General features: G+C 39.1%; 1 pseudogene; it reads right to left on the minus strand.

The window, feature by feature from the left end:
* Positions 1-5,899: 5,899 nt before the first annotated feature.
* Positions 5,900-22,893, minus strand: LOC132650955 (zinc finger protein 658B-like; annotated as a pseudogene).
* Positions 22,894-23,870: the final 977 nt, after the last annotated feature.

Here is a 23,870-nt window from a genome sequence, read left to right on the forward strand (position 1 = left end):
CAATACCCAACTGCTTGGGATTTAGTTAACAGAGTTAGCATAAGTAGTGACCCCTACAACCAACTTGGATGGTCTTATCCAACCTCTACCCAAATTTCTCCTGGGAAACACTGATCCTCTTTGGGACACTATGATCAGTAACAATCAGGTTTTAAAAGAATCAAGATCAGATCGACTGAATCCTGTTGGCTATGCTACAATTCACACCCCCTAATTATGAATGGATTGGTTTAATTGATATTTTTACCATTGAAGATGATTCCAGCAATGCCGAGGGCACTGTGCTGGGACATAACTGACTCTTTAATCAGTGTCAGGACAAGGAGTTTATTTGCAACAAGTACCATCGTCCAACTGGCATCTATGTAAAATTACCTTGAGTGTTCCATCCTATCAGACCAACACATACTTGAGTCTACCCAGCCAGGGATGGTGGGATTGTGCCACTGGGCTCACTCCTTGCTTTACAGCAGCATTCTGAACAATGCCTAAGATTTTTGTATTCTAGTTCAACTGGTTCCATAGATTATACATCATTCAGAACATAAAATAACTAATGTCCTTTTGAGAACACCAGGAACACTGACTCAGTTCAAATGAGAACCCATGTCCTTTACTCTGGCTCTGATCCTAGATGTGGTCTCTCCTGGGGCAGGAACAGAAGTTGCAGTTTTATTGGGTCAGAGTAAAAGTTGTAATGCTTAAAGGGCTGATATAGACCAAGATATTCAATGCCTGGAAAATTCAATCTCCCAACATGAAAGAAGCGTTGACTCTTTGGCTGAAGTGGTTCCAAAAATAGAAGAGGGTTAGACTTTCTATTTTTACAACAAGGGAGTTCCCCAGATGAGAATCATTTGTGGCTATGTTTGTGGGTGATACAGTGTTTGTGAATTCAGTGGCAAACTCCAGGCACTGATGGTGGAAATTTACCTCAACTTGTGGCCTGGGCTGGTTAAGAAAACTTACAGAGAAATAGACAGTGACCTTGTAAAAGAACGTAGCGACAAACAGAGTCCCACCATAATCTGTGCCTTCAATTGATATCCTAAGTTTCTTTTCTGAGCTCCTTCAATGTGTGGGTCATGCCAGCATCAGCCAAAGAAGCCGATTCATCACCTGTGTCATTTTTATTTATTGGCATTAATGACAGCAACAGAGAATAAAGGTAGAACAAAATTTGTACCCTCAAAATGGCCTTGTTACCGTCAAAAGTCAGAATATCGTTATTTGGACCAATACACAATATGTAAAATATCTAAATATCAAAAGCCATTGCATACTCAACATGGACCTTAATGTTGCTTTCCAGGAAGAACTGAACTGAAAAAAGAGTGGTGAGAGTAATACAGGCAATGGAGGTCAAGGTAATGAGGATTCAGTGGAAAATAGTCACCGTGAAAAATTTGGCTACAGGTCTTGTGGTAGTTTGATGATGATGGCCTTATATATGATTATATAATTGAAGTCTTGGGCTCAGTTAATGGAACTGACTGAGGAAAATTAAAAGATATGGCAGCATTGGCTGAGGTGTGTATCTCTCTGCAGTCTAAGTATTCTCAAAGAGAATATTGTAGTAGGGACAAGAAGGTGAGAGAGCTTTTACCTCACAATCTTCTGTCTATTGTCTGAGGTAGTGGGCCAGTAGAGGGCACTGTGCTGGTGGAGTTCATGAAGGTGTGTTTCTGAGAGAGAAAGAAACAGACAGACACAGCGAAAGAGAGAGAGACATACCGAGAGACAGACTGAGAGAGAGAGAGAGAGAGAGAAAGAGTACTCAGCAGGTCTATGTCTGTGTTGAGCAGGTAGGATGATGTATGTGTTACAGGTATATAAGTGGCCCCAGTCTGTGTGTGAATCTCTCAGTCAGAAGAGAGGGGAGGCTGTGTCCATGGAAGATAGGATTCAGCATTATCTTTTGTGAAGTCCTGAGTTTCTACAATAACACGGAGCCATCTCCTCAGCCCTGAGAAAGCCACATTTTAAAGCTTTGTATGTCTTTCATTTATATGGATGTTTTGCATTCAAGTGTCAATGTGTCATACCTGCAAAAGCCAAAGAGGACATCAGATCCCTTGGGAATGCATTTACAGGATATACTTAGCTAGCTTGGGATTCCTGAAATGGAACCTGTCTCCTATAACAACACCCAGAGCTATTAACTCCTATGCCCTCTATAGCCTCTTTTTAGTAAATTTATATTTACAGATGTTAATTAAAATAAATTACACCAAGTCCCCTTTTCTTGTCCTTTCTCCATCCCATTTCAAATTCTCTCCTTCCAATGTCTTAAAAATTGTGTGAATAATTATGGACCTATATATATATAAGCTGAATCCATTTCATTGATTGTGTGTGTAAGGTGTGTGTGCTGAACCCTTTCTATAGGATATATAATTAAGGAGCATATCCCTGTCTGTGGCAAATTCCCACACTTGCAGGAGAGTTCGAGTGTTCAATGCCCAACAGGAGCCTGACCAGAAATGACCTAACCTGTATTGGACAGGAAACATTACCAAGCATTGGTTGGCAAATTGCTTAGATAACATATAATACTGGCATAGCCTTGAAATTCTGGAGCTGTAAGGAGGACTATGCACATTGATCTTAACCAATCAGTCTCTCTTTGTTCTGTGGACCTCCCATTATATTATTGACCTAGGATGTTTCCTTGGATGACTTTGACATCTTGAAGTTCCTGCCTCCTTTTTCTGAACACCCTGACTACAGGCCTGTGTTACCATGCCTGGCTTAGGCGGTTTTAACCTCCGTGATTTAATAGAATCTTGGGATGAGTGTAATATGTAGTTACACTTAACTATATTGAGAACTTATGTCTGTGAGGCTGGTTTTCACTATCTGTTGCATAACGTTAGAACTCCAATCCACTATGATGAGTATTAAAAACTCAATGTTAAAGAAACACAACAATTTTCTTTAAAATTAAAGGAGAGGATTTCAAGAAAATCAACTGTAATTGAAGAACACTTTCTTTCTTTTACTGTAGTTAGGACCAGAGCCTGTTCCCTAGCTACCATGACTATTTGGACTCAGTGACACATTCTTAATAATGCCATTGAAAGAACTATGTTATCGTGGTAGACAATGCCCAAATATCCTGCAGACACTAGGGAGGCATGGTAAGCAGATCTAGTATGTACACTAAGTTCCAGGTCAGCCTGAGAATCATACTGAGACTATTCATTCAACTGAAAAAAAGAGAGAACAATGTTTGAAAATAAAATTATTTTTAATTATTTATTTATCACAAGTTATTCATTTTGTATGCTGGCTGTTTCCCTTTCTATCTCGACCCATTCCCACCCACCCTCCCAATTTCCCAGTGTGCACCTTCCCTGTCCTCTGATAATTGGCTAAGGAAAAAAAGAGAACACAATGTTTAAAACACAAATTATTAATGAAAACTGAAAATATATTAATATATTTATTTAGTGTGACTAATTTCGACCACTGATGAATATATAAGGTTATACTTTTTCTTCCCACACGTGAAATTTCCTAATTGAAGACATGATAAACATTTAAATTCAGGCTTGCTGAAACAGTTCACAGAGGGTTCTCATTCCCTAAGGAATAGGTCCATGGAAGCTCCCAAGTAGGAGACATAAGTGTGGGCAAAGAGAAGTGTATGTAGAGAGAGGGAGAGAGAACAGAGAGAAAAAAAAGACAGGAGGAGAAGAAACACAGAAAGAAAGAGGGAGAGAAGAAAAGCATATAGAAGAAAACAAAAACAATCTGGCTCTACAGGAAAGAGTGTCTGGGAGAGGGCAAACGCATTCTTTTGGACTGGAAAGTTAAAGGTAGAGGTGGGGTAAGCCAATCATGCCCTTTAGAAGGTAGGGACTGAGGGATGCTGTCAAAGAGGCAACTCAGTAGCTTGTCATGGGTGTGAAGCACAACATATGATAAGTAAATCATCCTTTAGGTTTAATAGGTTTAAATAGAAGGCCAGAGATGGACACAACTAAGTAATCTTACAGGGCCATATATTAAAAACTTCCTATCTATAAATTCCTCCCCCATTCTCACATTATTTATTTCCTGCAAGGTATTCACATGACATAATGTTACAGAGCAGAAAATATCTCATCTAGGAGAATAGGTCTATTCAACAATGACATTCCAGAGGAAAATAGAATTACACGGAGTCCATTGATTTATTAGACCTAAGGGAGATATAGAAATGTTTATTCATAATATTGTTATTCCTGCCAGGTAGAGATGTTACAAGGATGACAGAGTTACGCCTGAGGAGATTTTAAGTCCAATTCGAGACCACCAAGTGGCAGCCTGCATGGTATTCTGACTGACATGTACACTTACCTGAGAAGACAAGGAAAGAGTGGAAGAACTGGAGAATTGACCCACCACATCTGAGTAGAAACAGAGAATACAATAGAAGGCAGCTTGTCCTTAGGTACAACCCAAGAATTAATTGCTTTGATTAATTCCTGGGACTTTAATCCTTTCTTTAACATCCAAATCTCCTTCCCTTATAGTTCCTCCAGGCTCCACAGGTCTCTGTAAATGCCTGATTTCTCCAGCCTTCTATTGACATCTGTTTGAATCTCAGGATCCCCTGTCAACAATCTCCACAACATCTGGAGTCTTCACCACTCAGGGCTCCTAAATGAATGTTTGCATGCATCAGGGAAGCAGAATACAATTCACTTCTGAAAAGTTGGTCTTCATGCTTTCAAGTTCTTTTTCTCTCTTTCAGTTAGGCATAATCTCAAGAAGGGGTACACCTGACACATGTCCTTTTGGACTCCCATTGCTGCGTATGTGAGATTAACTCAGATTGTGCCTTTGGTCACATAGTCAAGCACTTTTTAAACAAGTGTACTGTCAGTTTCTGTCCTGATCACTTTTGGATAGTTCCATATTTTTGTGAAGATATTGGATTAGAAACTTCTTTCAGCACGCAGCCTAAGTTACTTTTTATGCTATCAATCTTCTCTTTCTTCTCGGTCATCAGGGCTGAGTTAAAGATGAACTTAGAATTAACCTTTCACACCTAAAAATGCTACTCTTGACATGATTATGGGGCTAAATACATGGCTCAGCACCTAGGAGAACTGGCTACACACTCTCATTTTCAAACAAATTTTATCATTCAGACTGCCCTGAATCCCTCAACTATTACATGACAATATGTTTACAATGTAAAAAGAAGACAATATTTTATTGATGTAATATCTCAACAAATCTTATTTGAGCATCAGGGAAACAGAGCTGTAGAAAAGGTTTTTGGTGTCCAAAGCTGGCAATCAGTCTTCAATCATCATATTAAGAAGGCCAAAGGAGATCCAACAAACTTGTCTCCCACTCTGAACATATCAGGTATGGCCTAAAACCCCATAATCACCTTACACACACACCAGAAATATTTCTTTTTAAGTCAATATCCTTGTTGTTACTATATCTATAACCTTTATATTACATACTTCCTATACAATGCAGAACTTTAAGATGAAATGACATGGATAATTCGGAGGAACATATGGATTCACAGAATCCAATCTTATGTATATATTCATATCACATCAAGCTATGTAGTGAAATGCAGTTGATGGATGATTAGACTACTTCATTACATCTTCAGGATACTTGATATCACAAAGCTTTGAGCTAACAAAATGAACACATACATAGGGTTTCTCTTCAGTATGTTTCATTCATGAAAGTGAAGCCTATAGAAATTTACAAAGTCTTCATCACAGTGAATGTATTCATAAGGTTTTCTCTTGAGTATGATTTCTTTTATGGCTTTGAAAAAATGTGACATGCAAAGGCTTTACTAGTTATAGTCATAGGGTTTATTTCTAGTATGAAATCTTTCATGCCTTCAGAGATCACATCAATGTTCAGAGGCTTTACCACACTGATTACATTCTTAGGGGTTCTCTCCAGTATGTGTTCTTTTATGTACTTGAAGACTACTGAATTGTGAAAAGGCTTTACCACTTTGATTACATTCATAATGTTTCTCTCCAGTATGAATCCTTTCATGCCTCTGGAGGTAGCAGCAAAATGCAAAGGCTTTACCTCATTGATTACATTCACAGGGTTTCTCCCCAGTATGTATTCTTTTATGCTTTTTCAGATTTCCGTGTCGTGAAAAGGCTTTCCCACACTGATTACATTCATAGGGTTTCTCTCCACTATGTGTTCTTTTATGTTTTTTGAGACTACCGGTTTCTAAAAAGGCTTTGCCACATTGATTACATTCATAGGGTTTCTCTCCACTATGTGTTCTTTTATGTGTTTGGAGACTGTTACAATGTGCAAAGGCTTTACCACATTGATTACATTCATAGGGCTTCTCTCCACTATGTGTTCTTTTATGTAGTTTGAGAGTACAGGTTTCTGAAAAGGCTTTACCACACTGATTACATTCGTAGGGTTTCTCTCCAGTATGTGTTCTTTAATGCCTCTGGAGATGTCCGTGTTGTGAAAAGGCTTTTCCACACTGATTACATTTGTATGGTTTCTCTCCAGTATGTGTTCTTTTATGCAGTTGGAGACTACTGGATAGGGAAAAGGCTTTACCACACTGTTTACATTCATAGGGTTTCTCATAAATATGTATTCTTTTCTTTCTGTAAAGATAATTCAGATATGTGTAAGCTTTACCATATTCATTACCCTCATTTTTTTTAAAGATTTATTTACTTAATATTTATACTGTGTTCTGCCTGCATGCTAGATGAGGACACAGGATCTTAGTATAGATAGTTACATGCCACCATGTGGTTGGCTGGTAAATGAACTCAGGACCTTTGGAAGAACAGCCAGTGCTCTTAACCTCTGAACCATCTCTCCAGCCACTGATGAATCTTTATGTCAGTGTAAATTATGTTTGCAATTTGGTTTAATCATAAACTGAAGTTACATCTTAACCTCATCACTTTCTTTACATTCATAGTTTCCCCCTTGATTGTGGGTTTCTGTACCTTACAAGATAACTTTGATGGTAAGATACTTCATTACATGGCTCACTGACAGCATCATTTTTCTATAAGTGGTTTTTCATATTTAAAAAGAACTAGAAGGAGTCAGCTTTAACACAGGGACTGTAGTCATAAATTTTCCTATAGTTGTAATCACACTGCATTTATAAAGGGAACCAAAATAAACACAACAATTTCAACAGGGCCAGTAATCATAGCAGTTTTCTGTAATGTGATTTCTTTGGCTATATTTTCATTGAGCTTGGAAATCTAATTAAGTATATTAGTTTGATTTTTAACAGTCCTCTCTTTTGAGTAGACTTTCTGAAGGTGATAGGAGTTCATAATTCATTCGTTATTAATCATGAATGGATGAATGAACACATGAAAAAATATAAATTTATAGTGTTGTCACTTTCATGCTTTCTATTGTACACATGTACAGGGTAGTTTAGAATGCAATAGTCTGTGATGATGTGCATCTGGAAAAACCCAATCAGGAAAAGTGGGCATTGCTGGATACTTCCCAAAAGCATCTCTACACAGATGTAATGATGGAGATCTACAAGATCATCACTTCTATTGAGGAGACAATAAATACTCTTTAACAATTCTCTGCATAGTGGAGGGAATTTTATGAATGAATGGAAGATAACAAGGGGAGGACAGAAGCTTCACAAGGAGAACAATTGAATCAATATATTTGGGCACAGGGGTATTTTCTAAGACTAATACTCCAACCAAGGATAATTCACATATATAACCCCTGCTCAGATATAGCCCATGGCAGCTCAGGGTCCAAGTGAAATTCCCTAGGAATAGGAACAGGAACTGTCTCTGATATGAACTCAGTCACTAGCTCTTTGACCAACCCTTGCTGCAGGCAGAACAGCCTTGGCAGGCCACAAAGGAGGACTATGTAGCCTGTCCTGAAGAAACCTGGGAAGCTAGTGTCAGACTGAAGGGGAGGAGGGTCTCAAATATCAGTGAACTTGAGGAGGGGCTTGAGAGGATATGAGGAAGGGAGGGAGAATTGGGAGGTAATGGGGTACAGCTGGGATATAATGTGAATAAAATGTAATTAATATTAAAATATAAATTAAAAGGAAGAACAACAAATGAAATATTTCCACATAAACACATTTTTCCTTTTTGTTCTTCAAAAACATGTGCCATTGGGATTATGGTTCCTCCACAATAGTATTCTTGACCCTCATAATTTCCATCTGATTAAACCACGAAACTTTACTTCAAGTATTTGAGTAACATAACCTTTGCTATGGAATATTTGCTCATAAGTAGGTTTTGTACACAGAATTATCACCTATTTAATGAGTATGCTGTTTACAATATGAGTGGCGAGAGTTTCAACAGATAGGGATTTCTAAAGAACATCTGCAACGTGGATATGATTAATGATTTATCATTTGTAGAGGAATTTTAATTTAGAACATGGCTGCTCTGGCAAAAGACCCCATCCAAATACCTTCTATGTCAATGTGATCTGGCTAGAATACAAACATGCCTTTAATCCAGGAGACAGAGGCAAGCAGATCTGATTTCAATGCCAGCATGGTATAGAGCAATGTCCAGTAAAGAAAAGCTTGGATTCAGGCATGGTGGTACATGCTTTTAATCCCAAACTATGGGTGTAAAAATAGCAGGTAGAAGGAAGCACCCATATTTGAAAATGCTGTCTCATTCAGTGGCAGCAAAGATGACATATTCAGAGAAATAATTGACTGCATAGGATACATGTATCTCTCATGAGAAAAGAGAGGAAATGAATCTCCCAAAAGTGGTGCTACCTGGAGAGAGAAGGGAGTTTTACTGGGCAGTAATAGGCAGGTTGGAGAGAGAAAACTAAGGTGAAGATCAAATGAGCCATAGGATAAAAAAGAGCCTGAAGATTAGAAAAGACTGATGGACTTAAGTTTGAGACTAAACAAAGCAATTTAGAGTTCAGGACAAAAGCCAGTTTAAGCAGTAATTCTCAAGGACAGAAAATCTAGGCCAAAGAAAGAGTGTACGGAACCTAGAAGCTACCCTGCCCAGACATAGGGTAGCAGACAGAGGGGCAGTAATTTTCAGAGATCATAATTTCTAGATTGAGTAAATGTCATTTGTACACCAATATCTATTTAGCAAGGGTTTCACTGTCTTTTTTTGCATTGAAATGCCTGGCAAACATAAATAATATAATATACCTAACAGTGCGGAACATGGGTTTGGGAGAATTTAATGTTCCTTACTACTCTTAAAGTGGTGTTTGATTTTCCACTGTTGGTTTTCTTTAAAATTTCTGGGACACATTAAAATGTTTTCGCCTCTGAGATGGCAAGCTGGCTCAGACATTAAGAGCACGGGCTGTTCCTACAGAGGTCCTGAGTTCAATTCCCAGCAAACACAAGGTGGCTCACAACCATCTATAATGAGATACTGTGCCCTCTTCTGGTGTGCAGGTTGAATAATGTATAAATAATGAATAAATTAATCATCTTTAAAAATTTCTCTATAGGCATATTTTTAGAAGCTTCCATGAGTAATTACCTTCCATATCTAGTAAATAGTCGATAATGTTCTTCAGTATTATGCTCTTCCCAATTGTAGCCTGAAATATGGACCAAAAAGTCAATGAGAGAGGATTAAAAATTAGGTAAAATTTAAGTTTCTATATTCAGTGAACCTTAGAAACATGCCTGAATTTTTCTTCCTAATTCCAAGTGAACTTATATAAGAACATCAATAAGAAAAGTCAACAGCAACAACAGTTGTCTCCTTTACCTGAATAGAGAAAGAAAATTCACTGTCTTACCTATAGCTGTAAGGTGCTTGTAGGTGTCTATCATCACATCTTTGTAGAGAATCTTCTGGGAAGGATCCAGCAGAGCCCACTCTTCCAGAGTGAAGTTCACATCCACATCAGCATAGGTAAATGAATTCTAAATGATCCCATACATGAGGATAACAGAAAGCACAATAGTGACAACAGTGTAAATGCATACTTCATTGACAATATATTCATATAATTCTGGTGCTTCCCTGACATCTACTGACACAGAAGTTTTGATGTACTCACCAAGTCATTTTAGAAGGAAACTAAATGAGGAGGTTCACCTCCTTTCAGCAACCTTTGAATAGAATTCAGCCTTTCAAGAGAAATGAAAATTAACAAACATAAAGAAAGCAAGACATGCAAGTAGATGAAAAGTACGGAACACAGATCACAGACATTGTATGAAAAATTACTACCTAAAAACAGGAGCAAACAGGAAATACTAAATTGACTAAATTTACAGCAAGAAACCCAGAAGGAGGGCAACTGTCTCCAGGACTTCTCCCAATGAGAGGAGAGCCCTCTCGACTAATCAGGACCACAGTTACTACCCAGGTCTCTATGCCTGAGGTGAGCTGTAGCAACTCCTGAAAAACACTGGACATCCAGTGACTATACCCAAAAAGCTGGAAAAGCTTCCTTCAGGAAAAAACATCTTCCTGCCAAAGGGATTCTCTCCTCTACAAGAGTCCAGGAACAACCAGAAACTATATTCAAACAACTAAGATAGCCCAATGGTTAGAGGACAGCGTAAAAGTCCAACCAACAAAAGCCAGAGCAATATGGCATCTCCAGAACCCCGTTATCAAGGGGCAAATAGCCCTAGACACCCCAGCATAAATGAAATTCAAGGAGATGACCTAACATCTATGCTCATGAAGAAGATAACAAAGGAAACAAATAAAATATGAAAAGAATTAGAGGAAGATAAAAACAAACAGATCATGGCTATCCGTAAAGAAATGGAGGAAATTAAAGACAAGGAGATTATGGCCATCCGTGAAGAACTACAGGAAACTGCAGCCAAACAGTCTGTGGCCTTTAGAGAGGAAATGCTTAAATCACTGAATGAAATAAAAGAAACAGTGGATTGTTCAAACAAACAGCTGAAGGAATTGATGGAAAAAACATGAAAATACAGTCAGACAGGGGAAGGAAACCAACAAAATAGCTCAAGACCTAAAGATAGAATTGGAAACATTGGAAAAAAAAAACAAATGGAAGAAATTGTGGAGAAAAAGAACTTAGGGAAGAAGGCAGGAACTACAGAGGTTAGCATAACCAATAGGATACAAGAAATGGAAGAAAGAGTCTCAGGTGTGGAAGATACAATGGAAGAAATAGATGTATCTGTCAAAGAAAATGTTAAATCTAAAAAATTCCTGACACAGACCGTCCAAGAAATTCAAGACAACATAAAAAGACAAAACCTAAGAATAATAGGAATAGAGGAAAAAGAAGATTCCCTGCACCAAGGCCCAGAAAATATTTTCAACAAAATCATTGAAGAAAATTTCCCCAACTTAAAGGAGAGACCAATAAGAATACAAGAGGCCTATAGAACACCCAATAAATTAGACCAGAAAAGAAAATCCTCCTGCCACATAATAATCAAAACCGTAAGTATACAGAACAAAGAAAAAATACTAAAAGCTGCAAGAGAAAAAGGCCAAGTAACGTATAATGGCAAACCCATTAGAATCACACCTGACTTTTCAACAGAGACTATGAAAGCCAGAAGGGCCTGGACTGATATCATGCAGACCCTAAGAGAACACAGATGTCAGCCCAGGCTACTATACCCTGCAAAACTCTCAGTCCTCATAGACGGAGAAAACAAGATATTCAATGACAAAAACAAATTTCAACAATACCTACAAACAAATCCTGCAATACAGAAGACACTGGAAGGGAAAATACAACCCAAGAAAGCTAGCTACATTCAAGAAAACACAGAAAATAAATAATTTCACTACAGTAAAACAAAAAGCAACCAAGCACACAACCTTATGACCACAGCCAACATCAAATTCAAAGGATCTAACAGCCACTGGTCATTAATCTCCCTCAATATCAATGGACTTAATTCTCCAATAAAAAGACACAGACTAGCAGAATGGATGCGTAAACAAAACCCAACAATCTGTTGTATACAAGAAACACACCTAAGTCACAAAGATAGACATTACCTGAGGGTAAAGGGATGGAAGATGGCTTTTCAAGCAAATGGACCCAAGAAGCAAGCAGGAGTAGCCATTCTAATATCTGATAAAATAGTCTTTCAACCAAAATTAATCAAAAGAGATGGGAAAGGACACTTCATACTCATCAAGGGAAAATTCCACCAAGAAGACATCACAATCCTGAACATCTATGCCCCAAATACAAGGGCACCCACATATGTGAAAGAAACACTGATAAAACTTAAACCACACATAGGTCCCCACACACTAATAGTGGGAGACTTCAACACCCCACTCTCAACAAAGGACAGGTCAACTAAACAGAAATTAAACAAAGAAACAATATCTCTAACAGAGGTCATGAATCAAATGGACCTAACAGACATTTACAGAACCTTACACCCAAACACAAAAGAATTTACCTTCTTCTCAGCACCTCATGGAACCTTCTCCAAAATAGACCACATAGTTGGTCACAAAGCAAGCCTCAACAGATACACAAAGATTGAAATAATCCCTTGTATCTTGTCTGATCACCATGGAATAAAGCTGGACCTCAACAATAACAGAAATAGCAAAAAGCCTACACACACATGGAAACTGAACAACTTGTTACTAAATGACAGCTGGGTCAGGGAAGAAATAAAGAAAGAAATTAAAGTCTTTCTAGAAATCAATGAAAATGAAGACACAACATACCCAAACTTGTGGGACACAATGAAAGCAGTGCTAAGAGGAAAGTTCATAGCACTAAGTGCCTTCAAGAAGAAATTCGAGACAGCTCATTCAAGCACCTTAGTGGCTCACTTAAAAACCCTAGAAAAAGAAGAAGCAGACACACCAAGAAGGAGTAGACGGCTGGAAATAATCAAACTCAGGGCTGAAATCAATCAATTGGAAACAAATAAAACAATTCAAAGAATCAATGAAACCAAGAGCTGGTTCTTTGAGAAAATCAACAAGATCGACAAACCCTTAGCCAGGCTAACTAAAAGGCAGAGAGACACCACCCAAATCAACAAAATCAGAAATGAAAAGGGGGATATAACTACAGACACTGAGGAAATCCAAACAATCATTATGACTTACTTCAAAAGTCTATATGCCACAAAATTTGAAAATCTAAATGAAATGGACAATTTTCTTGATCGATTTGACTTACCAAAGCTGAACCAGGACCAGGTAAATCAACTAAATAGACCTATATCCCCCAAAGAAATAGAAGCGGTCATCAAAAGTCTCCCATCCAAAAAAAGCCCAGGACCAGATGGCTTCAGCGCAGAATTCTACCAGACCTTCAAAGAAGAGCTAACACCAATTCTCTTCAAACTATTCCACAAAATAGAAACAGAAGGAATATTACCAAATTCATTCTATGAAGCCACAGTCACCTTGGTACCTAAACCTCACAAAGACTCAAGAAAGAAAGAGAATTTCCGGCCAATCTCCCTTATGAACATTGATGCAAAAATACTTAATAATATACTTGCAAACCGAATCCAAGAACACATCAAAGATATTATCCACTATGACCAAGTAGGCTTCATCCCAGGTATGCAGGGGTGGTTCAATATACGGAAATCCATCAATGTGATCCACCATATTAACAAACTGAAAGAAAAAAACCACATGATAATCTCCCTAGATGCTGAAAAAGCCTTTGACAAAATCCAACATCCATTCATGTTCAAAGTATTGGAGAGATCAGGGATACAAAGCACATATCTAAACATAGTAAAGGCGATATACAGCAAGCCTATAGCCAACATCAAACTGAATGGAGAGAAACTTAAAGCAATCCCACTGAAATCAGGGACAAGACAAGGCTGCCCACTCTCTCCATATCTCTTCAACATAGTGTTGGAAGTCCTTGCTAGAGCAATAAGACAGTTGAAGGAGATCAAGGGGATACAAATTGGAAAGGAAGAAGTCAAATTATCACTATTTGCAGATGATATGATAGTATACGTGAGTGACCCCAAAAACTCTACCAGGGAACTCCTACAGCTGATAAACACCTTCAGCAAAGTGGCAGGATACAAAATTAACTCAAAAAAATCAGTAGCCCTCCTGTATACAAAAGACAAAAGGGCTGAGAAAGAAATTAAGGAAACAACACCCTTCACAATAGCCACAAATGACATAAGGTACCTCGGAGTAACCCTAACCAAGGAAGTCAAAGACTTGTATGAAAAAAATTTCAAATCTCTGAAGAAAGAATTAGAAGAAGATATGAGAAGATGGAAAGATCTCCCATGCTCATGGCTTGGTCGGATTAACATAGTAAAAATGGCCATCTTACCAAAAGCAATCTACAGATTCAATGCAATGCCCATCAAATTACCAACACAATTCTTTACAGACCTGGAAAGGAAAATTCTCAACTTCATATGGAATAACAAGAAACCCAGAATTGCTAAAACAATCCTCTACAATAAAAGATCTTCTGGACGTATCTCCATCCCTGATCTTAAGTTGTACTATAGACCAACAGTTTTAAAAACTGCATGGTACTGGCATAGAAACAGAATGGTGGATCAATGGAACCGAACAGAGGACCCAGAAATAAACCCACACACTTATGGACACCTGATCTTTGACAAAGATGCCAAAACCATACAATGGAAAAAAGATAGCATCTTCAACAAATGGTGCTGGTCTAACTGGATGTCTACATGTAGAAAAATGAAAATAGATCCATACTTGTCACCCTGCACAAAACTGAAGTCCAAGTGGATCAAAGACCTCAACATAAAACCAGACACATTAAATCGGCTTGAAAAAAAAGTGGGAAATACCCTAGAACTCATTGGTACAGGGGGAAACTTCCTGAACAGAACACCAACAGCACAGGCTCTAAGAGCAACAACCAATAAATGGGACCTCATGAAACTGAAAAGCTTCTGTAAAGCAAAGGACACCGTCATCAAAACAAAGCGACCACCTACAGATTGGGAAAGAATCTTCACCAACCCTTTATCTGACAGAGGACTCATATCCAGTATATATAAAGAACTAAAGAAGCTGAAAAGCAGCAAACCAAGTAATCCACTTAAAAAATGGGGAACAGAGCTAAACAGAGAATTCTCTGTAGAGGAATACCGAATGGCAGAGAAGCACTTAAAGAAATGCTCAACCTCACTAGCCATTAGGGAAATGCAAATCAAAACAACCCTGAGATTTCACCTTACACCCATGAGAATGGCCAAGATCAAAAACTCAAGTGACAACACATGCTGGAGAGGTTGTGGAGAAAGGGGAACCCTTCTCCACTGCTGGTGGGAATGTAAACTTGTACAACCACTCTGGAAATCAATCTGGCGCTTTCTCAGACAACTAGGAATAGTGCTTCCTCAAGATCCAGCCCTACCACTACTGGGCATATATCCAAAAGAGGCTCAAGTACACAAAAAGGACATTTGCTCAACCATGTTTGTAGCAGCTTTATTTGTAATAGCCAGAAGCTGGAAACAACCCAGATGCCCCTCAACTGAAGAATGGATGCAGAAATTGTGGTACATCTACACAATAGAATATTACTCAGCAATCAAAAATAAGGAAATCATGAAATTTGCAGGTAAATGGTGGGATCTGGAAAGGATCATCCTGAGTGAGTTGTCCCAGAAGCAAAAAGACACACATGGTATATACTCACTCATATAGACATACAACATAGGACAAACCCACTAAAACCTGTGCATCTAAAGAAACTAAGCAAGAGAGAGGACCCTAACTAAAACGTCCAATCCCCATCCAGAAAGGCAAAGAGGATGGACGTCAGAAGAAGAAGAAAACAGGAAACAACCTAGGAACCTACCACAGAAGGCCTCTGAAAGCCTCTGCCCTTCAGACTATCAAAGCAGATGCTGAGCCGGATGGGCAACTGTTGGGCAGGTGAACGGAATTTTAGGTAAGAACTGGGAAATAGTAAGAGCTGGAGAGGACAGGGTCTCCACAAGGAGAGCAACAGAACAAGAAAATTTGAACATAGGGAACTTCCCAGAGACTCATACTCCAACCAAGGACTATTCATGGAGATAACCCAGAACCCCTGCACAGATGTAGCCCAGGGCAGTTCAGAGTCCAATTGGGTTACATAGTAATGTGAAGAGGGACTGCCTCTGACATAATCTGATTGGCCTGCTCTTTGATCATCTCCCTCTGGGGGGGGAGCAGCCTTACCAGGCCACAGTAGAGGACAATACAGCCACTTTTGATGTGAACTGACAGACTAAGATCAGAAAGGAGAGGAGAACCTCCCCTATTAGTGGACTTGGGGAGTGGCATGCGAGCAGAGGGAGGAGGGAGGGTGGGATTGGGAGGAGAGGAGGGAGGGGCTTATGGGGGGATGCAGAATGAATAAAGTGTAATTGATGAAAAATTTAAGAAAAAAGGGAAAAAAATAATTTAAGAACCTTAAATGACTTTTAAAATTGGAGGAAAACATGGAGTTAGTCAATTGGCATGGAGCACGTCTCGCCCCTGGGGGCAATGGTCTCCTGAACCTACTCAGACCTCAGACACCACCACTGCTAGTTCTAGAACTGACGCAGGATGTTCCAACGAGGGGTTAAGGCTTCTCATAATATTTCCTATAAGCCCACACCTGTTTGTCTATATCCCCCATTTTTATTCATTATTAGCCAGATAGAGCCAAGTAATTGTGGTAATGATACTTGCTTTTTTGCCCAATGCTGGAATGCTAGTAAATTTAGGTATGCCCTGGTTACTCGTATGCCTCACTGGGTGCCTGTGCCCATTGATGCCCCTCACGCTATGACTCTCTTCAGACAGAAAAGGGATCTTGGAACTACAGCCACCATTGTTACTACCATCTCATTGACGGCTGTTGGAGCTACCACCAGGGAATTAGCCATGAGTCATACTGGGCAGACTGCTCAGACCCTGAATAATCATTTAGCCAATGTAGCTCATGCCTTAGTTGTACATAAAGGAATTAATGCTCAACTAAAAGGAAGCTTGATGGTGTTCAATCAGAGGATTGACCTCTTGCAGGAGCAAATTGATACCCTATGGCAAATTGCTCAACCTGGCTCTCAATGAAAGTATGCTGGACTTTGTGTCACTAGCATACAACATGAGAATTTTTCCTGTGCTGCAAATCTGTCTAAACAATTGTCGAGGTATATTTTAGGTAATTGGACTGGAGAATTCGATACTATGATGGAGCAGCTGAGAGTGGCCATTGTCACAGTAAATTCTACCAGAGTGGACGCAGGACTAGCCACAGGATTATCAACATGGATTGCTGCAGCCATGAATCATCTGAAGGAATGGGCGGGCATGGGAGCGTTAGCAGGCCTTCTGGTGTTGGTCTCCTTGGTTTGCCTGTGGTATATATGCAAGAATAGAGTCTCACAACAGTGTGATGCAGCCATGATCATTCAGGCCTTTACAGCCATTGAAGCAAGACATTCTCCCCAAGCATGGTTGGATAAAAAGCTAAAATGTTATGCTCAGGATGCGAGGCTAAGCACTGCACTCAGGGTCAGCCGCTTTGGACCCAGAGAAGAGCATGTCTGATTGCATGCAGGTTGATGCCCCAGGTCCCGCCTCTGAGAAAAAGGTATCGGACGGGTCTGATGCTCTTTGGGTGGATGACACCTAAATGAACATCTGTACAAAGTCCCAATTTATTTCTAATATCAGAGATCAGACCTCTACTCTTGCCTGATGCGTCTAAAACAAAAAGGGGGAACTGTAGAGAGCTGCGGAATGCTATGCCTTAAAGATGGAGCTGGTTTCCGCCTTCCACCTTCCTGATGGTGAGTGCTCTCTGTCACGAACAACTCCACATTTGGCTAAGGCCGAGGATCTGGCTTGCTTCCATGTATGTGGACCTATCTGCATTGCCCCCTTGGCATGCCTGGGTTGGCTACCCAGAGGCTATTTAAGCTGTGGGCTGGCTTTCCCCGGGGTCCGATGATTGTTCAATGTTCCTGAATAAACTGCATTGAAAAAAAAAAAGGAAAAAAAAAAAAAAAAGAATCATGCTGGGACTGTTTTGTCTAGTGTTGATCTGTGGATCCCAGGTTTCTGTAGATCTGAGGTTGGAGCTCTGTGCCTCAGTACCCAAGTGGTAATCAGCAGCAGGTAAGTGCAGCAGTCATGCATACAGCAGGATGCTAGATCCTGGAGCCAGTGGGAACCCAGAAACTTTTCCTGAACTGCTGTCCTGAGTTTGGAACTGATGTTTCCCCCACCCTATGGTTACCTCCCAACAGGGTGACCCAGTCTGTCCTGTTTTCGTGTCCACAGTTCAGTCTAGGATGTTGAGTAGAACAAACAGGAGCAGGTAAGTGGCTCTATGCTGCTGACTGGGCATCTGAAGGAACCCAAAAACTTTTCATTAGAAGTTGTTGGGGGAGTGTGGTGGAATTCCACTGGATGCCCTGAGGTTGGACTTGATGTTTCTTTCACCATGGGGTTTCCTCCCAACAGGAAACCTGGTCCCTGGTGCTTTGGTACCCACAGTTCTGTGTGGGACAGTGATTTGGGCATACAAGCAGCTCTCTGACCTGAGCACCTTCTAGAGCCCAGACCTTTTTCAGGGATTTTCTGGGTGACCTGAGGTCAGTCCTGATTGCTTCCTACTCCATGGGGTTTTCTATAGCCTGGAAATCCCAATCTCTGGTGTTGTGGGGCCCACAGTACAGTCTGGGATGGTGACCAGAGCCAGAGCACAGTCATGTGGCTCTGGGCTGGTGACCTATTGCCTGCAGGGACCCAGGAAATCTTCCATGGTTTATCTGGGTGGCCTGAGAAAAGAAGCGATTACTTCCCACTCCGTGGGGTTTGTTCTTAACTTGGAAACACAATTGCTGTTGTTTTAGGGCTCAGAGTTTGGTCTGTTGCTTGCTGTGTAGTCACTGCTCTATTGCTCTGCAGAAACTGTCCTCTTGGTACCACCATCTTTGATTCTCCTTTCTTTTATTAAACATTTTTTTTAATTTTTCTTTTCTTTTTTGTTTTATAATTACAGTTTATTCACTCTGTATCCAGGCTGTAGCCCCTCCACCATCCCCTTTCAATCTCACCCTCCCTCCCTCTTCTTCTCCTATGTCTCTCCCCCAGTCCAGTAATAGGGGAGGACTTCCTCCCCTTCCATCTGACTATAGTCAATCAGGTCTCATCAGGACTGGCTTTTTTATCTTTCTCTGTGGACTGGAAGGATAGTTCCCCACTCAGGTGGAGCTGATCCAAGAACTAGCCCATGAGTTCATGTCAGAGTTGGTCCCTAGTACTATTATTGGGAACCCTCTTGGATACAGAGACGCATTGGACTATTTCTGTGTAAGGGTTCTAATTTATCTCCATGCATGGTCCTTGTTTAGCATATCAGTCTCAAAAAGACTCTTGTGCCCAGACCTTTTGATTCTGTTGTTCTCCTTGTGGAGCTTCTGTTCCATCCAGATATTTCTATCTCCCCCTTCTTTCATAACATTCCCTACACTCTGCAAAATGTTTAGCTCTGAATCTCAGCATATGTTTTGATACCCTGCTGGGTAGAGTCTTTCAGAGGACCTCTGTGATAGGCTCCTGTTATTTCTCAGACAATTAGGAATAGTGATACCTCAAGATCCAGCTATACCACGCCTAGGCATATATCCAAAAAATGCTCAAGTATACAACTAGGATATTTGCTCAACCATGTTCACAGCAGCTTTACTTGTAATAGCCAGAAGCTGGAAACAAGCCAGATATCCCTCAGTTGAGGAATGGATAAAGAAATTGTGGTACATTTACACAATGGAATACTACTCAGCAATTAAAAACAAAGAAATCATGAAATTTGCTGGCAAATGGTGAGATCTAGAAATTATCATCCTGAGTAAGGTATCTCAGAAGCAAAAAGACACACATGGTACATACTCACATATAAGTGGATATTAGACATATAATATAGGATGCTCATATTAAAATCTGTAGACTTAGGGAAGGTAATCAAGAAGGAAGACCATGGTAAGATGCTTAATCTTTTCTTTCTTTATATCTTTTTTTTTTGAGCAAGGGCAGTTACCCAGACTGAACTCAAATTTTTGCTCTCTGGTTTTGTTTTTCTAATTCGTTTTTCTTTTATTAGTTATTTTTAATTTTTTCACAGTTTATTCATTATATATCCTGACTGAAGGCCCCTCCCTCAACTCCTACTGGTCAAATCCTTTCTCTTCCCTTTATCCCACTCAAAAGGTGAGTTTCCCTCCTCTGCCATCCACCCATGTCTTATCACAATACTACTCAGCTATTAAAACAAGGAAATAATATTTGTGCTCTTATTACTTCTCCATAGGCCACTCTGCTCACGTCAGAAGACTCCATACCCTGAAGCTTGCCTGCAACCTTACTGTGAAATTAACACTAAGTATAACTCATTTTATAGAGTCCCACACACAAGACAATGTTTAATTGACCATCTCACATCCAGAAACATGTGAAATATGAAATGCTATGAAGTCTGAAACATTTGATCACACGCATTTCAAAGAATTTTGTTCTCCTTCTGTCTAGAGGAACCACCTCAGGAAATAAGTTCAAATTGAATTCCAGAAAACAGAGGCTATATACCCCTTGGGAAATGATTGGAATGCTCCATGGATAGGTGTATATAATCGTTCAAAACTAGGTACTTCAAGAATGCTTGATTTGCATTAGATAGCACATTCCTATCATATGAACAAGAGCATAGATCCTAATCATCCTATATTTAAAAGGAGGAGAGAGTTAGCAGGGATCAGTGTCAAAAGCCATCTATGAAATTTGGCTAGTAGCATCTATGTCTAAAGACACTCCCCAGTTGAAGTCAGGCACAGAAAACTCACCCTTACATTGTTACACAACTAGGCCAGCACCAGGGTCATACATGGAAGAGAAAGCCTCCTCCTTCACATCTCAAAATTCAGTCTGGGTTGTGATGGTTTTCAATAGAACCCCTGGAACAATATATATGTATACACAAAGAAACTTCTACAGGTTACCACTATTATATTACTCTCAGAGAACTTCCTGTCTGGTGTTAGTTCACCATTCCCTACATATTCATCCACTGGACTGAACTTTTCTTGTCTAAAGTGAGGCAATGGAAAACAGTAAATATTGAGAATCAGATTTATCAATAAGTCTTCCCTAAACACATTTTATAATACTTTTGCATGTAATTGATATTCACCATTCATTGTATTCTTTTTAAAATAATTTTATTTGCTTTAAATTCCAATTGTAGTCCCACTCCCTTCTCTCCCCCATTACTACCCTCCATTCCTATTGCCCCATTCCCTTTCCCCTTCCCCTTCACAAAAGGGAAGTCATTTCCATTGAGCTAGTTTTTCAGTTCTGTTGGATCTCAGTAGACCAAAGTACACAAAGGCCTTTCCATATTGGTTATAGTCAAAGAATTCCTCTCCAGTAAGGATACTTTTATGATGATGATGACTCTAGATTTGTGCAAGGCTTCACCATTTTAACACATTCAAAAGCTCTCTCCAGTATGAATCCTTTCATGATGATGAAGATTATACAAATATGGAATGGTTTCACCATGTTAAAACCACTGTCCATTAGGATTTCTTTCATGATTGTGAGGATGATTCTGAAGTGCAAAAGTTTTTTCACATTGGTTAAAGTCAGATAGCTTCTTTCCAGTATGTTTTCTTGTATGTATTAGGAGATGTTATGTGCAAAGGCTTTGCCACACAGTTAATTCATATGGTTTCCCTCCAAAATGTGTTGTTGTCTTAGGAGATGACTGTAATATGCAAAGGTTTTATCACACTAATTATCCTCACCAGGCTTCTCTCCACTGTGTGTTTTTTCATGTTTCCGGAGACAGCTGTGCAAAGGCTTTATCATATTGGGTATATTCATAAGGTTTCTTTCCAGTATGTGCTCTTTTATGGCTTATGAGATTATTGTGGCGTGCAAAGGCTTTACCACACTCATTACATTCATAAGGTTTCTCTACATTGTGTGTTCTTTTATGGCTTATGAGATGACTGTTTTGTGCAAAGGCTTTACAACACTGGTTACATTTATAAGATTTCTCTCCAGTGTGTGTTCTTTTATGGCTTAAGAGAGTACTGTTTTCTGCAAAGGCTTTGCCACACTGGTTACATTTGTAAGGCTTCTCTCCAGTGTGTGTTCTTTTATGCTGTATGAGAGTACTGTTATGTGCGAAGGCTTTACCACACTGATTACATTCATGAGGTTTCTCTCCAGTGTGTGTTCTTTTATGACTTAAGAGATGATTGTTTCGTGCAAAGGCTTTACCACACTGGTTACATTCATAAGGTTTCTCTCCAGTGTGTGTTCTTTTATGCTGTATCAGAGTACTGTTTTCTGCAAAGGCTTTACCACACTGGTTACATTCATAAGGTTTCTCTCCAGTGTGTGTTCTTTTAGGGCTTAAGAGAGTACTGTTTTTTGCAAAGGCTTTACCACACTGGTTACATTCATAAGGTTTCTCTCCAGTGTGTGTTCTTTCATGGCTTATGAGATGACTGTTTTTTGCAAAAGCTTTACCACACTGGTTACACTCATAAGGTTTCTCTCCAGTGTGTGTTCTTTTATGGCTTATGAGATTACTGTTTTGTGCAAAGGCTTTGCCACACTCATTACATTCATATGGTTTCTCTCCAGTGTGTGTTCTTTTATGGCTTATGAGATGACTGTTTTGTGCAAAGGCTTTACCACACTGTTTACATTCATAAGGTTTCTCTCCAGTATGTGTTCTTTTATGCCTTATGAGCTGACTGTTTTTTGTAAAGGCTTTACCCCATTGATTACATTTGTAAGGCTTCTCTCCAGTGTGTGTTCTTTCATGGCTTATGAGAACAGTGGTATGGTGGAAGGATTTACCACATAGAGTGTGTTTAAAAGGTTTCTCTCCAGTACAACTGCTTTCATGCCTGCAAAGATAATTGGCACATGTGAAATATTGACCACAGTCATTTGATTACACTAATAAATATATTTATCTATGTGAATCAATTTTATAATTTGGTCTAATGATAAAAAGAAGAATCAAATCTTAAACTTTTATCATTTTATTTACATTCATGGCATTCCCCTTCATTATGGGTATTTTTGAAGATCTCTGTGATGGTAAGAGCATTTATTATGTGGTTCACTTTTATAGCATCATTTTTCTATAAGAGGTTTTCTCGTGTATATGAAGAGTATTGTAAGAATTCAGAGTTTTACCAAAGCAATCCCATTCACAAATTTTTGTACGGTATGAATGACACTTCATTTACAAAGTGAGCCAGGACAAGCAGAAGAAGTTCCAAATTTCTAGTATTCATAGGTATTTTCAGCAGTATGATTTTGCTAATGAATTCTCAGTGAAGTTGCAAAACCAATTAACTGTTACCTTTTATCACATTCAGAAAATCTACTCAAAGTGGGGACTTTTACAAAATTAATTATTCTTGGAGAAACATAGTTACACTGCTTCTTTCAATATCTCTATGCTCATGTGTCTTATAAACATTGTGACATATGATATACCAATTTAAATTACAAGAATAATAAAAGATTTCCACATTGAATTAACACTTTTTTTTTGTTCAACATAGACATGTCATATAGGGATTAAGGTTTCTCTACAATTTTATTATTGACTCTAATAAGCTGCTCCTTTCACTAAACTTTACAGTGTTACTACATGAATATGTGTAACACTGGTTGTACTATGAAATATCTGCTCATTAGAAGGTTTTGAAACATACTGATCACCTATTCAATGTGTATACCTTTTACAATATCTGAGTAGATAGAATGAGACTAAACAGATTGGCAGTTTAACTCAGTAGCTGTAATGTCTATATGATTTCAATGGCATTTTCTGTTACAACATTATTT

The sequence above is a fragment of the Meriones unguiculatus genome (genome assembly GCF_030254825.1).
Source record: "Meriones unguiculatus strain TT.TT164.6M chromosome 13 unlocalized genomic scaffold, Bangor_MerUng_6.1 Chr13_unordered_Scaffold_37, whole genome shotgun sequence".
NCBI classification, from domain to species: Eukaryota; Metazoa; Chordata; class Mammalia; order Rodentia; family Muridae; genus Meriones; species Meriones unguiculatus.